The sequence below is a fragment of the Lissotriton helveticus genome, chromosome 8 (genome assembly GCF_964261635.1).
Source record: "Lissotriton helveticus chromosome 8, aLisHel1.1, whole genome shotgun sequence".
Taxonomy (NCBI): Eukaryota; Metazoa; Chordata; class Amphibia; order Caudata; family Salamandridae; genus Lissotriton; species Lissotriton helveticus.
This window is the reverse complement of record NC_136069.1, coordinates 36142296-36151116: the sequence shown is the minus strand read 5'-3', so window position 1 is coordinate 36151116 and position 8821 is coordinate 36142296.

The following is an 8821-nucleotide window of genomic DNA, read 5'->3' as shown; positions in this document are numbered from 1 at the left end:
TACACTTTAGTAAATTGCGTAACATGCCATCGGTCGAGATCAGGCTGAAGTCTGTTTGGGGTCAGACATTGGAAGCTGCACCAGATCCTCTACCGATGTGGGTGGCATTGCTATGCGGGCATGGGCAAGGAACAGATCGCGCTGGTCATACTTCAGAAGAGGACATGGATATCGGAGTCAGTATAGTTGCTAGAATAGACCTTATAGGGTCAGACAGAGTCAGTTGGAAACCAAACTGCAGGTCCATGTGGTTGTTGGGGTCCGAAGGAGCAACAGACCGAGCTGGAAGTGTGCACAGAGCCTTCAGCATGGCCTCTCTGAAGACTTCGATCTACTAAGGCAATCTGCGTTCACCGGAATCAGTGGGGAATCTACTCCACAAGAAGATCAACAGACAGGGTGATGCCCTGGCACCGCCTCCTTGGATACGGAGTAACAGGATGATGTTTAATCATGCTTGGCTTTTTATGCTTCTGGTTGGCTTTTGATTTGGACTTTCTGGAGGACTTCAATTGCAAGATAGACTTCTCAAGGGAGGAGACAGGGAGTAAGAGTGAGTCTGCGACGTGCCCTGAAACGGGAGAGGATCTTACACAAGTGTCTTGACTTCTTCTCAATACTACGATGTACAGCTGTGCTTCTCAGGTACGGATCGCCTTTAGATGCAGGAGGGCACATTTGTTGCAGAACAGAGTTGTGTCCTGAGCCAAACCACCAGAAACACAAATTGTGCGGATATTCTGAATAGACTAAACTTTGCGCCCACTAAAGTACTTGGGGTACATTTAGTCTTTAATTCCCTATCATGAGGACTGATTGCAGGTGTATGGTGTACCATTCATTTGTTTTTTGCTGAAATTATTTTCATGAATTTGCCTCCTTCTATGCAAAATTATATTTGAGTTGAATGATTGAAACCATTAAGTGAGCTACCTAAGCTACCTAAGAAAACTAAAACCTTTCATCTCAGAAGCAGATCTAAAACTAGCTATACAATCCCTAGTAATATCCAGGATCGAATATGGTTGCTCTACCTTAACTGGCCTACCTAAAACTTCCACAGCACCACTAAAAGCCTGTCTCAACGCTGCGGCAAGACTCATCACTGGATCTAGGAAATTTGATCATATATCGCCTCACCTGAAAGCACTAAACTGGCTACCTTATGAGGCTAGAGTTCAAATGAAGATAGCATGTATTACTCACAAAGCGGTGCACCATAACACCCCAGGATATCTAGCCAAGAAAATTAAGCTATCGGGAGGAAACAGACCAGGGAGAAGCGCCAAGGAGCTGCTGTTGAGACCAGCCTTCTTCCGAAAGAAAAAGACTTATGACCGAGCATTCTCTGGAGCTGCCCCCAGAGTCTGGAATTCACTCCCCCCTAGCATTAGGAAGATTCAAAATATTGTCCAATTTCAACGTGAAATGAAAAGCCTAATGATGAGTAAATACCTTGCATAGGGAAGCCGACAGATCGCTGGTATGAACTGTTTCATCAACTGAAGGATGGCCTCCACATGAACACTATCTCTGACAGGAGACTGACGCCACACACAAGCCTCGGCTGTATCCGCCAAACTATATAATCTATATAACCTCTACCTCAACTTATCGATTGATAATGGTCTCTATCACTTCTTTTTACCAATTGCACATGTGTTTGGAATATATATAGTTAGACACTCTCTATAGCCATAGTCTCTGTTATCTCTTATTTATCTGTTGTATATCGATACCGAACTGGAAATGTATAACCTTCCTCGATGTTAAGCGCTCTGATACCCACGGGTCTTGTTCGCGCTATACAAAACTCTAAATAAATAAATAAATAAATAAATAAGTGCAATAAGTGAATACTGCTAGCACATTGAGGTGTAGACATGGGTGGTACTTTTAGATTTTGCTTAGAAATTCTAAGACATTTTTAGATTAGGGACCCGATGTACAAATAAACCAATTGCAAATAGTGGTTGCAAATTGTGCATTGTCTCATTGCAGCTTATGTACTAATAGATTGAGTCACAATATCTCCAGTCACAGAACAACATGCCTAATGAATATTATTTAGGCAGGTTGCTATTTAGCATAGATGTAGGGATGGCGACTTGCAGGGAACAGCGGACCATCATACCGGTGTTTGGAATCCCAAATGAGTATTTTTTCTTTTTGAATAGCAGCCTGTTTTCCTTAAATGTTATGTTAATGCTATGTTAAGGGTTTTATAAAGCGCGCTGCTGCCCCAGCAACGGGGCGTCCCAGCACTGGAAATGTCACTGCCCTATACAAGCCAGGAATGTACAGAAGGCAATCATGCGGAGAAGAGGTGAGTTTTGATGGCTTTACGAAAGAGAGTGATCTTGAATATTTCTAATATGTACAGGGAGGGAGTTCCAAAGCTTAGGAGCACAAACGCAGAAGCAGCGTCCTCCGGCCCGCACTCTCTTAAACCGAGGAACAACCGCTAGATGCTGGTCCATGGAGCGCAGCCGACAGGTAGGTCTATAGGGCGTCATGAGGCTAGCCAGAATAGCGGGAGGGTGGAGAAACATAATTCTGTGGGCAATACATAGGGTCTTAAATTTAATACGTTTCTCCACCGGCAGCCAATGTAGTTTGCGGATGGAACTAGCAATGGAACAGATTCTCAGCAGACCAGGGAGAGCCCGGGCTGCTGCATTTTTTGCCCTTTGTAAACACAATATCTCTGCCCTATTGGCCCTGATATAATATAGATATAGTCCAATCAAGAGAGTACTGTGGCTTGAATGATTACCTGACAGGTGGCAGGGTCGAAAAAACCCTGCAAAGGTTTAAGCCCACGTAGGAGCCCAAAACATACTCCACCTATTACCTTAGTCTGGCTTTGAAAGGAAAGAGCAGAGTCTAGATTTTTTATTGCCAGTTTAGGAGCCGGAGTAGGGCCCAAAGTGGGCGCCACCAAAGGTCACTCCACAGATGGATGTCTTTGCCCACCACCAAGAACTCTGATTTATTAGCATTGAGCTGAAGACAATTGGCCATCTTCCAATCTTTAATAGCAGTTAGATCTTCCTGGAACTTAAGTGCACCCTGCCTTGAGTCGCCAGATAATGCCACCACCAGCTGTGGATTAAAGGGAACAAAGGTCCTAAGCAGTTTCAGAGATATAGGCAATGATATATAGACCATAATAGGCTGCTATACATTTATCCATGTCCAGCCGGACAAGGAGTTTATTTTGAAAACAATCATGGAATTATAACATCTCAATACATGAACAACAATTCATAAATGTAGGGCACAGTCCTGTACCATACTCGAAAGGGAAACACAGTGGAGAAGGAGAATAGTTTGGTGAGAAAGAAGGAAATTTTCAGGCAAAAGAAGAGTGAGCAATCTGGACACTTTTTAGATCAGTGTTAGAAGTGTTTGCCAGAGTAGTACATACAAAAAATAATACACATTGGTTCAACTGTATGACTACTTTAAAAAGGTTGACGTTTCGATCCCGCGCTCTGATTACAATGGGATCATCATCAGGACTGAACAAGATTATTATGCCTGGGTAAAACAATAGTGTGCCTGTTTAAGGGAGGAACAGGGGGAAAAAATTAATTTAAAGAATTAAGGAGATTTAAGAAGAAACTTTTTAGAGACATCAGCTTGTGCACATTTAATAATACTTGTCAAAATCGGAATCGCAGTGAGCACCAGAAGGATGCATAGTTAGGGGTGATCGACGTGAAGGTAATATCAAGGAGACTGTTAAAGTGCGGAACATCTCAAAAACCTTTTAGGCGTAAACATTTTCAAATCGGAATCGCAGTGAGTAAAGATGCGTTGTAGAATTAGGGATAAGAACCGTAAGCGCGACAATGTTCGAGGTCTCCCACCTTTAGTCCGGACTGATTAGTGCAAGAATAACCGGCGATTCAATTGTGGTGCGAACAAGAATTGTGAGCTTGCGAAGGTACACGCACTATCAGATGGAGAAGTGCGATGGTCAGGGCATGTGGACATGCTTGCATGTGGGGTGTCACGCTTACCTCGAATAAGCGGGCTCTGTAGCTCAGGGTAGAGTACGTGTCCAATGTGGGTAGTGAGTGTTCTCAGATCGGGCTCGGAGCTCTTGTTGGTTCAGTTAATTGAGCAACCATCATACGTTAATTGTGGCGTTTACTGTGGAGAAATCAAGGGGTCAGATGGGCAGTTTGGAGTGAGCGTGTAAACGGGGCTAGGCCCGTGAAACAGTACACACCAGGATTTAGATGAAACCTGCACGGATTGCAGGCAGAATTTAGTAGTCCCAGAGTGTTGCCTGCGGTCTTTGTCGATACTTGGATCCGCTAAAAACCGGGGCAGTGGGAACAATTAGAGGAGGAATGAGGTAATAAATGAAGGGCCCAATGCGGCGCTGTGGCAGAGAACTTACCAGGGCAATAGAGCAATGTCAATGAGTACTGGGCGAGCGGGAGCTTGGAGCCACTTCTGGTCAGTTGCTGTGATACAAGCCGGGCGGGGGCCATGATGGTTACATCTCATTACTACATCGTCACGTGACCGCGAGCACGGGTCACATGGCAGGGGTGTAAACTGTCTGATAAGGAGGCCCGACGGGGCGGCCATCTTAAAGTGGTGAGAATGGCAGGAAAGTGAGTGATGTGATCATGGTATGCTATGGTTTGGGTCGTTTACCCAAAGAAGGGTAAACAAGAACTTTACCCTTCTTTGGGAACATTTAAAACACGTGGACACAGTGATGGTATTCAATGCTCGATAGTCTATGCAACACCTCAAATCCCCATTGGCCTTTGGTATAAAAAAGAGGGGAGATGCAGCAGGAGACCTTGAAGGGCGAATACATCCCAAAGCTAGGTGATTATCCAAATATTTCCTTAAGTGAAGGTTCTCGGTTGCAGTTAGCGCATATATCCTGCCACAAGGGATAGCTGCTCCGGGGACCAGATGAATCCGACAGTCATAGTCCCGATGTGGGGGAAGCTCCTCCGCCTTGGTGTCGTTGAATACGTCTGCATATTTCCTGTAGCACTTTGGTAGAGTCACGTCCTTCTCAGCCGCTGTGGCGATGTGATGTCGGGTGGCTAATGCTTTGGACGGCCTTGTGAGCGGCTGATTACACTGGCTCTGGCAGTAGGTAGACTTCAGGTATAGTGTGTTATTAGTCCAGTCTATGGTGGGCTCATGCTTTTGCAACCAGGGGAGAACTAAAATCACGCCATACTGAGGGGCTTGTATAATATTGAATGATAACCATTCACGATGAATCCCGTTGTAAATAAGTTTGTGTTCAGGTGTGATGTAACTGATTGGGCCTGACTCCAACTCCTTGCCATACACTGCATAAACCCGTTCTGGGGTGGTTTTGTGGATGAGCTGCATGCCAAGTCTCTGGGCTTCCTTTCTGTCCATGAAGCACCCCATGGCTCCGGAATCCACCATTGCCCTTATCTGTTTGAGCTCCTGGTTGATTCGGATATCCAATTCTATGAAACAAAATTCTGATTCCATAAACGCATAATGATTCACAGAAGGGATCATACTCACGCTTGAGGGCTCCCCTTCCTGTGCCTTCAAGCTCTGAAGTTTTCCGTTTCCTTTTCTGCCGCAACAGTGGCTATTTGTCCTGGTCGACTACACCCATACTTAGGTTTGACGGGGCAGTCACGAAGAAAATGCCCCTTTTTCCCCGCAATATAGGCATAATCCTTGCTTGCGGCAGTGATCTCTTTCACTGAGAGTCAAGGATGCCCTCACTGCACGAATCTCCATTGGTTCCGGCTTCGTAGTGCTATGTTCCACAGGTAGAGCTGGATCAACCAGCGGGGCGTTTCGGTCTTTCCGCCGCTGATCCCCCTTCCGTTTTTTGAGGCAGTGGTCTAAGCGTAGAGTCAACTCAATGAGAGCTGTACATGTCTGGGGCTGTGGGTCTATCTGGGCGAGGACATCTTTTAACTCATCCTTGAGTCCCTTATAAAAAATGGCGGCTTGTTTGGACTCAGGCCAATCTCTTTCTGCTAATAACCGGCAAAAGCTGTTTAAGTAAGTTATCAAATCCGTACTTCCCTGTCGGAGTTCCAACAGATCCTTGTCAGCAGAGAACGATTCTGCTCTGCGATCAAATGTTTTCTCAAATTCTCTTTTAAACGTATCCCAGTCATAGAGCAAAGGGTCGTCTCTTTTCACTATGGGGACTGCCCACTGAGCTGCCTCGCCAGCTAAATACGAGATTACAAAGGCTACTCTAGCCTGATTGGTAGCAAACATCTTTGGTTTACAATGAAAATGAAGCAGAGCCTGGGTTATAAACACCTGTACTTTCTTGTTATCCCCATAAAACCTTTCAGGGGGGGCTAATGGTATTTGTGAAGGCATTTCTACCACTACCGGTAGAGGTGCAGGGTGTGCTGATCCCCCTACATCAAATGGGTTTCTTTGAGAGCGGATGTTTCATTGCGTTAAGCAGCGAGCTCGGCCTGTACTAGAGTGAGGGCTGCTATGACGTCCCTCAGGGTGGCCATCTCTAACACCAGCACAACCAGGAGGAATGAAATTCGTGGGCCGATTATTCTGTCAGGTTCCACCTTCTTGAATCCTCAGGGTTGCGCTGATGCTCAAGGGGGTCCACCTCTCAACTGCCCCAAGTCTGGAATATATATATAAACAGGGACTAGTGAGATAGTCAAGCGAGGGAAGGAAAGGGTAGGGAACAGGAGGGAAGGAGATCTGTGAAGGATACAATAACAGTCAATCAATACCTAGTTGTTGGTACACTTAACACCTTCAGCTAAGGCACACAGTAATATGAGCAATAATAATGATTGTGTACCCTACCTGTAAAGAAAGAGAGAAAAGTGGCGACACCAGAAGAGAGAATAGGGTGACTGCATATCTCCAACATGGAACCAATAGGAAAGGAGAACATACATTGGTGACAGGTTCTACAGTACTAGTACCATCCCCCTCTCTCACACCCTGGAAAACAAAGAGGTCTCTCTACCTACCCCAGGGTATCTGGGGATCCACATATAATACAATGGTGCCACCTCCGGCACACCCCCATATGATTCTCTCACTCCTAAGAAACGAAATATAACCAACAATCGCCAAGTGAAGAAATAAGAAATAGCAGTGGCACAATCATCACTTGCAACCTGCTGCTAAAACGAGTATTTGTTTAACAAGAACAAATCTAATACTCAGTTCATATAAAGTAGAACAAACACATGAAGTATTTCTGACTTGGTTCAGAAGGATGTCTTACAGAAATTACTGCCTTTGATGAATATCTCTCCAAGGATGTTCAAGAAACCAAAATGAAAAGATAAAGGAAAATGTACTTCCCTGGTGTAAGTGTTCTTCCCCAGGAGCCAAAGGTAATTTCTATTCCAGGAGCCACTTGTGACTCTTGATAAGTTCTTCAACAAAAAAAATAACTGTACAAAGGGGCTGTTTCTTCCAACAGCGAAACGTAGGTATTGAAGTAGCTCCTTTACCGGGCGCCAGCGCGTTCCTCTGAAAGAAACTGCTTAGGAGCGGTTTTGTCAACAGAGGATCGAGCGCGGCGTGAGAATGGTGCAGGGAAACACGGGCCGCTTGTAGAGAAGCCCGAACAATCCTCACCGGGGCTCGGCTCACCTACTCCCGGGAAATCCAACAATCCAAGATAAACCTCCGGAATGGCCAAACGAGCACAATAATCGGCAGCGTCCGATTACCAGAACTGTGCTATATCCGGATTAGCGCATAGCGTCAGCGTCACGTGAGGCGTGACTCGTGCTAGGCATGCCGGATAATGTTGTTTTCATGGGCATTTTGTACCGTTGATACGGTCTAAATCGTCTTTCTAGGAGCAGGCAGTGTGTAACCGGCTGTGGGGCCTGACACGCACACTGGGACTTCAGGTCACACTGAAGAGCTGCATTTTCCAATATGCTTGTGGTAACAGCAGGAAGTCATGAGGCCTAGCAGCCTCAGGGCTCACTGAAATCATGGATAGAGACTGAAACATCGGATTCATAGCCCGAATATCCTGGACTCGGTTTTCTGGAGAATAGGCCCAAAACTGCATTCTAACCAGAATAGCTCCGATGAAAGGGAGCATCTGAGAGGGAGTCAGGTGAGACTTAGGCATGTTTATAGTGAACCCAAGCGAGTCTAGGAGTTTTGCCATAGTCTGGAGGTGGGAGACAATGGCCTAGAGCAAAGTCCACCTTTAGTCACCAGTCTTTGAGATAGGGGGGAGACTGGAACCATCGACTTTCGCAGGTGGGCTGCAATCACTGCCATCGCAGTGGTGAGCACCTGAGGAGTGCTCGTAAGGATAAAAGGGAGCCGAGCCGAGCTAAATTAAAATGCCCGTGAACCGCAAATAGCGCCTGAGCTAATGTGTGCATTCTGAATTTCTCCTTCTCAGGAAGAAATTGAGAGGGCACAAGTCAAAAATAGAGTGGAGGTTTTCGTTCTTCTTGGGCACCAGAAAGTAGTAGAAATAGAAATCACAACCTACTTCTGGTGCCAGCACCCTCTCGATGGCTCTTTTGTCCAAACGAGTCAGAACCTCTTGACGGAGCCACTACCGGTGGCCCTCATTCAGCCAGTCCAAAGATGGTGACATTGGTGGCTGGGTTTGTACCAAGGAGACAGAGTAACCCTGCTGAACAATCTGAAGTACCGACTTGTTCCATGTAATAGACTTCCAGCGGGGCTTGTGAGGTCAATTCTCACTGCCAACTGGGTGCCCATGATAGTTTGAGGGCAAACTAAAGTAGTTTGGAGGGTTCGGCTGCTGAGGGGCCGAAGGGGTGGCAGCCTGGGTGGA